Below are 5772 nucleotides of genomic sequence, written 5' to 3'. Positions count from 1 at the left end.
AAAGGGAGGCTAGAAGATGAGATAGATGGTTGGATGGCATCAGCCACACGAGTTTGAGCAAGCTCTGGGAGTTAGTGATGAACAGGGAAGTGTCGCGGCCCGGGCGCAGGTTGGAAAAGAATTTCCAGACATGAGACAAAATGAGAGGGAAATAACGTTTATTAGAATGGGAGACGCTGTTAGAACAGTGGGCCGGCTCAAGAGAGACCCGACGTTGAGCAGGAGTCCGCAGTCCACTTTTATACCCAGGGTACACAGAGTGGGATAGGGGTCTTGCGGGTCACTGGGTTGGAGGGAACAGTGAGGCAAATATCTTCTCCCTATGCGGTAGGAGGGGAGACAGGTTATACTGCTCACGAGGACCTGAAATCCATTAATGGTTACAACATGGGGGAAGGAAAGGCCGATAATGGTCTGGTTTTTCTGTTCCTGCATTCCAAGAAGACTCTCGTAGGTTTTATCTGCTCTTTCGCCCTTGGGTCACCACAGGAAATAGACAGGGAAAAGCCAAGCACAACTAAGCAATTGAATCAAACTGAAAGAATCAAAATCAGCCTAAAAGAAAACAAAACAAAGACAGGGGGAAAGCCACACAAACCCCACAGCCCAAGTGAAAAACACAAAAGAGAAGAGAAATCTTCCGAGGAGAAAGGCCAGAAAAGAAACAAGTCTACCATTTGGGGGTGCCGGTTTTGTCCTCAGAGAGAATGCACCATTCCTGGGAAGTGCTGCAACACAGAGCAGGCTCCGATGCCAACTGCTTGCCCCCAAAACTCCCTTAACAGTATTGTTCCCAGATAGAGGAGGTATCAGATGTTAAGCCGGTAAAGAACAGATACGACACTCGATCTCAGCCAAAAGGCGGAGAAGCAATGGTGCTCTTTCAGGTGGCAGCCACCATCCTCCCCTCCTCTCCATTCAGCTCACCGTGAGCAACCTACCCGTCAGTCGTCAGTCAACATTCCTGGCTCTCTAGCCCATGTCCGCTCCAGACCAGTGAAACAACTTGTTCTCCACATTCTGGTCAATTCTCACATCTCTTCTGGCTCCCTGGCCCCCATCCTTCCCGGGACAATGACTCTCTATGTGCATGACCCACCCTCCTCCACCCTGAGGGCGCGGCCAGCATCCTCAGGCTCTGCCCATGCATCACAGGTGCCAGCTCCGGTCCGAAGGCAGGGGGACTGTGCTTGGGGCGCGGGAGCTGCAGGACAAGAACGGTCCGGGTGCTCCCGAAGCCCGAAGTGAGCCCGGGGTCGTGGCTGTGCATCCGGGGGAGCCGCGTGAGCCCCAGGCCGCCAGACACCAGACTCCTTCCCACGGTCCCGGCCAGGCTCCTTAACTGAGACCCTGGGACGGTAGCTCAGCCGGTAAAGAATCTGCCTCCAATTCAGGCGACCCCAGTTCGATTCCTGGGTCGGGAAGATCCCCGGGAGAAGGGATAGGCTACCCGCTCCAGTACCGTTGGGCTTCCCTGGTGGTGAAATCTGCCTGCAGGGGATCTGTGGGAGACCTGGAGTCCATCCCTGGGTAGGGAAGATCCCCTGCAGAAGGGAACGGCTACCCACCCCAGTATTCTTGCCTGGAGAATTCCACGGACAGAGGAGCCTGGTAGACTACAGTCCATGGGATGGCAAAGAGTCGGACACGACTGAGCGACTTTCACATCACCAGGCGGGCGCTCTTGTCTTTTCTCCGGTCTCCGCAAAGCCCCTAGAGAGCTGCAGGTTCTGTGAAACTAGCACAGTCGGCCCTCCCCCTGACCGACTCTCTAGTTCTGTCAGACCTGAGGGGAAAGACCCCCCACCCCCCACCCCGGGGACTGCCCCGCAGGACAGCCACCTGGCAGTCACTGCCCTGCATTCTTTGCTATGATCACACCCACTTGGCTACTGGACACCCTAGAGAGGATTGACGCCGTTATCATCCTCGTTTCACTGTCGTGATCAACGAGACCAGAGAGGCTAAGAAACTTGCCCTGGGTCACACGGCTAGCAGGCAGCCGACCTGCGGGGTTGACCACCGTGTCCCAAGACCTCGCCCGGTCCTGGAGCACAGGCCCCGCTCACTGATGGTGCCTCCGAGGGGGAAGCCACCAGAAGAGGAAGGCGACTTGGAGGGGCGCAGGGTTGCTGGCGACACACGCGCCGGTTTGCTGGCGCCAGGCCCACAAACTTATAGCGTTTCTATAAGGGTGGGTGGCACCTGGGGTCACGGCCTCGCCTGACCCTGCCTCGGCTCCTGGCTCCGTGACTCCCTGCCGCCCTGGGTTTTCCCTCTCTCCTGTGGGAGGGAGAGGGTGGGACGGGGGGTGATCTGTTTCACACCTTCTCAGGGAACCCTAATAACGTGCCGGCCAGATTAGCTCGGAGGCCCCCTCTGGACATGCCTGGCAGGAGTCAGCCCTCAACTAGCAAACACTAGGGAGAAACAGTGACTTTGCCAGACACTTCTCTGAGCCGTCATCTCCTGGTGGGAATCTCGGTTCTAAGAAAACCTAACGTGGGCCCGTTTTCAGCCATCCCCCTCCCTTCTGCCACCAGAGGCGCCCCTCTGTGCCCCAAGATGGTTTTGAGTTTGTGAGTATCTAGCGCCAGACAGACATGTCATATACAAATGCACACACACACACACACACACACACACACACACACGTAAATATGGACATGCTTTTTTAACTCCGCTTACCCACAACCCCACTTGCTCCAGGCCTTATCCCTCTCCGCCCTCCACCCCAACCCTCCTCTCACACCCCGCTTAGCCGAAACTGTTCTTATTGTTCAGTGCCAAGTCGTGTCAACTCTTCCTTGACCCCACGGACTGCAGCACACCAGGGTTCTCTGTCCCTCACCATCTCCCAGAGATTTTCCAAGGTCATGTCCAGTGAACCGGTGATGCCACCCTACCCTCTCATCCTCTGTCACCCTCTACTCCTTCTGCCTTCAATCTCTCCCAGCATCAGGATCTTTTCCAAGGAGTCAGCTCTTCGCATCGGGTGGCCATAGTATCGGAGCTTCAGCTTCAGCACCAGTCCTTCCAAGGAGAATTCAGGGTTGACTTCCTTTAAGGTGGACTGGTTTGATCTCCTTGCAGTCCAAGGGACGCTCAGGCGTCTTCTCCTGCACCACAGTTCCAGAGCATCAGTTCTTCGGCCTCTGCCTTCTTTATGGTCCAGCTCTCACACCCGTACACGACTACTGGAAAGACCACAGCCTTGATTGTACGGGCTTCTGTTGACCAAGTGATGCCTTTGCTTTTTAACACACTGTCTAGGTTTGTCACAGCTTTCCTGCCAAGAAGCAATCGTCTTCTGATTTCCTGGCTGCAGTCACCATCCTCGGTGATTTTAGAGCCCAAGAAGAGGAATCTGTCACTGTTTCCACATTTTCCCTTTCTATTTGCCAGGAAGTGATGGGACCAGATGTCATGATCTTAGTGTTGTTTTCTCTCGTTCTTTCTTTTTTAACACTGAGGTGTTTTTCTTCCAAATTATTTATGGGTTTACTTTTGGCTGCACTGGGTCCTTGTTGACACATGCAGGCCTTCTCTAGTTGCGAGCGCCGGCTACTCTCTACTTGTGGCTTATGGGCTCTAGAGTGCGGGCTCAGTAGTTGTGCCGCAGGGGCTTCGTTGCCCCGTGGCCTGTGGCATCTTCCTGGACCAGGGATTGAACACATGTCCCCTGCATTGGCAAGCAGATTCTTAACCGCTGGGCCACCAGGGAAGTCCAATGTTGAGTTTTAAGCCAGCTCTTTCACTCTCCTCCTTCACCCCTCAGCAAGAGGCTCTTTAGTTTCTCGTCCCTTTCTGCCATTAGAGTGATATCATCCGCAGATCTGAGGTTATTGATATTTCTCCCGGCGATCTTGGTTCCAGCTTGTGACTCATCCAGCCCGGCATTTCGCATGACGTGCTCCGCGTAAAAGTTAAATAGACAGGGTGACAAGAAACAGCCTGGTCGGACTCCTTTCTCAATTTTGAACCAGTCACTTGTTTCGTGGAAGGTTGTAACTGTTGCTTCTTGACCCGCACACAGGTTTTCTCAGGAGACAGGTAAGATGGTCTGGTATTCCCATCTCCTTGAGAGTTTTCCAGTTTGTTATGATCCACGCAGTCAAAGGCTTGAGCCGACTCAATGAAACAGAGGTAGAGGTATTTCTGGGTTTCCCTTGCTTTCTCTAGGATCCAGCGAATGTTGGCGACTTGATCTCTGGTTCCTCTGCATTTTCTAAACTCAGCTTAAACATCTGGAAGTTCTCAGTTCACGGGCTCCTGAAGCCTGGCTTGGAGGATTTTTGAGCATAACCTTACTAGCACGAGAGATGAGTGCAATCGTCCCTGGTGCCTGGGCAGATTCCCACAGCAGCTGCTTTCCCCACCACACTATCCGGTGCACTTAGATCAGCGCCCAGCACCTAGATCTTGGTCGAATGCCAGAGTCAATGGGAAAGGACGAAAGAAGATAATATGGGGAAGTCGTTCTGGTTTATACATGATTTGAACTTTGTGCTGACCTGAACAGCCTGCCTGTGTATCCAAAAGACACAGTGGCTCTTACTTTAGGCCCTCTTCTCTTCTAAGTGATAATAACTCCAAGTAATAATACAACTTCTTCAGTGGCACTGACCTCTGTCAGTCAGTCACCTGTATAAATGAAATCCCAATACAACCAACACACAGACTGAGTTAAAGCCCATCGTTTTAACCTAGACTCTAAGAGGCTCTCGGTGGCTTTAAGCCGGAACAGCCTAAGTCAGAAACATGAATACAGAAATAAACCTTAGAGATATCAAGAGAAGGCAGGTGGATAGAGACAGAAGATCTCACTCCTGAGTGAGAATGCAGAGTAGAAAGACCTGCACTTAACGAAGTTATGAAATAGAGGCCCTCTTCAAGAAGTGGATACGGCAAGTGAGTTTTAAGTCACAGTTTTGGCGTTTTACCCTCATTGGACTTCCTTTACTTACTCTGCTCTTACAAATCCTCAGGATGGCTTGCAAAGCATGTAGTCAAACCTGGAAAACTCCCTGAGATAGCCAAATCCTTTACAAGAAAGGGCCAGTTTCTGCCTTTGGGTACTTCAGTAAGTGTCCCCAAGGGGGTGCACCGTTCCTGGAGGTACTGCAATACCAGGTCGATGCGTGGAGTGGACGGAGCAAGCTCCTATTCCAACTCCCTGCTCCAAAAATCCATTTAATATATTGTCCTCGGATAGAGGACGTATCAGATATTAAACTGATAAGAACAGATACTACACTTGATCTTAGGCCAAAAGGCCGAGAAGCGATAGCGTGTCACCGCCCGGCGCCGTCACCGTCCGGCTGTCGTGCATGTTGCACTCAGTGTGACCGGGTCCCCGCTCACTCCAGGTCTCCCTTCCTTTGCCTCGTTGACAGTGCTATGGCGGCACTACACACCAGACTCTCGGGCAGAAGTTGGATTCTCCACATTGTAAAAGAGAAATCCCGCATCTGCCGCGGCTTTGTGGTTCTCGGGCGGAAGAGCCGTCTCGAATCTGCATGCCCCGCCCTCTGTCGCCAGAGGCGGGCGTGGCTCCGGCGGACCGCAGCGCCCTGGGGACGGCCTCCGGGCGGCGGCAGGGGAGCTCCTCCTTGGGGCTAGTGGAGAGGAGAGACCCGACCGGAAGGGGTGCGGGGTGGCCGTCGAGAGGGACCCGTGCGACGAGCTGTTGGCCGAGAGTTTTTCCTGAAGACAAGGTCGCAGACTCACTCGCCCGGACTGCAGTGTGTTACACAGGCCTCCGCCTGCGGA

At 53.4% G+C, this 5772-nt stretch overlaps 2 non-coding genes across 2 annotated transcripts; both read right to left on the bottom strand.

The window, feature by feature from the left end:
• Nucleotides 1-689: 689 nt before the first annotated feature.
• On the bottom strand, nucleotides 690-874 carry LOC113889224. The gene has a single exon (XR_003510175.1). It is a non-coding gene; the product is annotated as a U2 spliceosomal RNA (small nuclear RNA).
• Nucleotides 875-5096: 4222 nt separating this feature from the next.
• Nucleotides 5097-5288, bottom strand: LOC113889227. The gene has a single exon (XR_003510178.1). It is a non-coding gene; the product is annotated as a U2 spliceosomal RNA (small nuclear RNA).
• Nucleotides 5289-5772: the final 484 nt, after the last annotated feature.

The sequence above is a fragment of the Bos indicus x Bos taurus genome, unplaced genomic scaffold (genome assembly GCF_003369695.1).
Source record: "Bos indicus x Bos taurus breed Angus x Brahman F1 hybrid unplaced genomic scaffold, Bos_hybrid_MaternalHap_v2.0 tig00011631_arrow_arrow_obj, whole genome shotgun sequence".
NCBI classification, from domain to species: Eukaryota; Metazoa; Chordata; class Mammalia; order Artiodactyla; family Bovidae; genus Bos; species Bos indicus x Bos taurus.
This window is presented reverse-complemented; position numbering and strand designations above follow the sequence as displayed.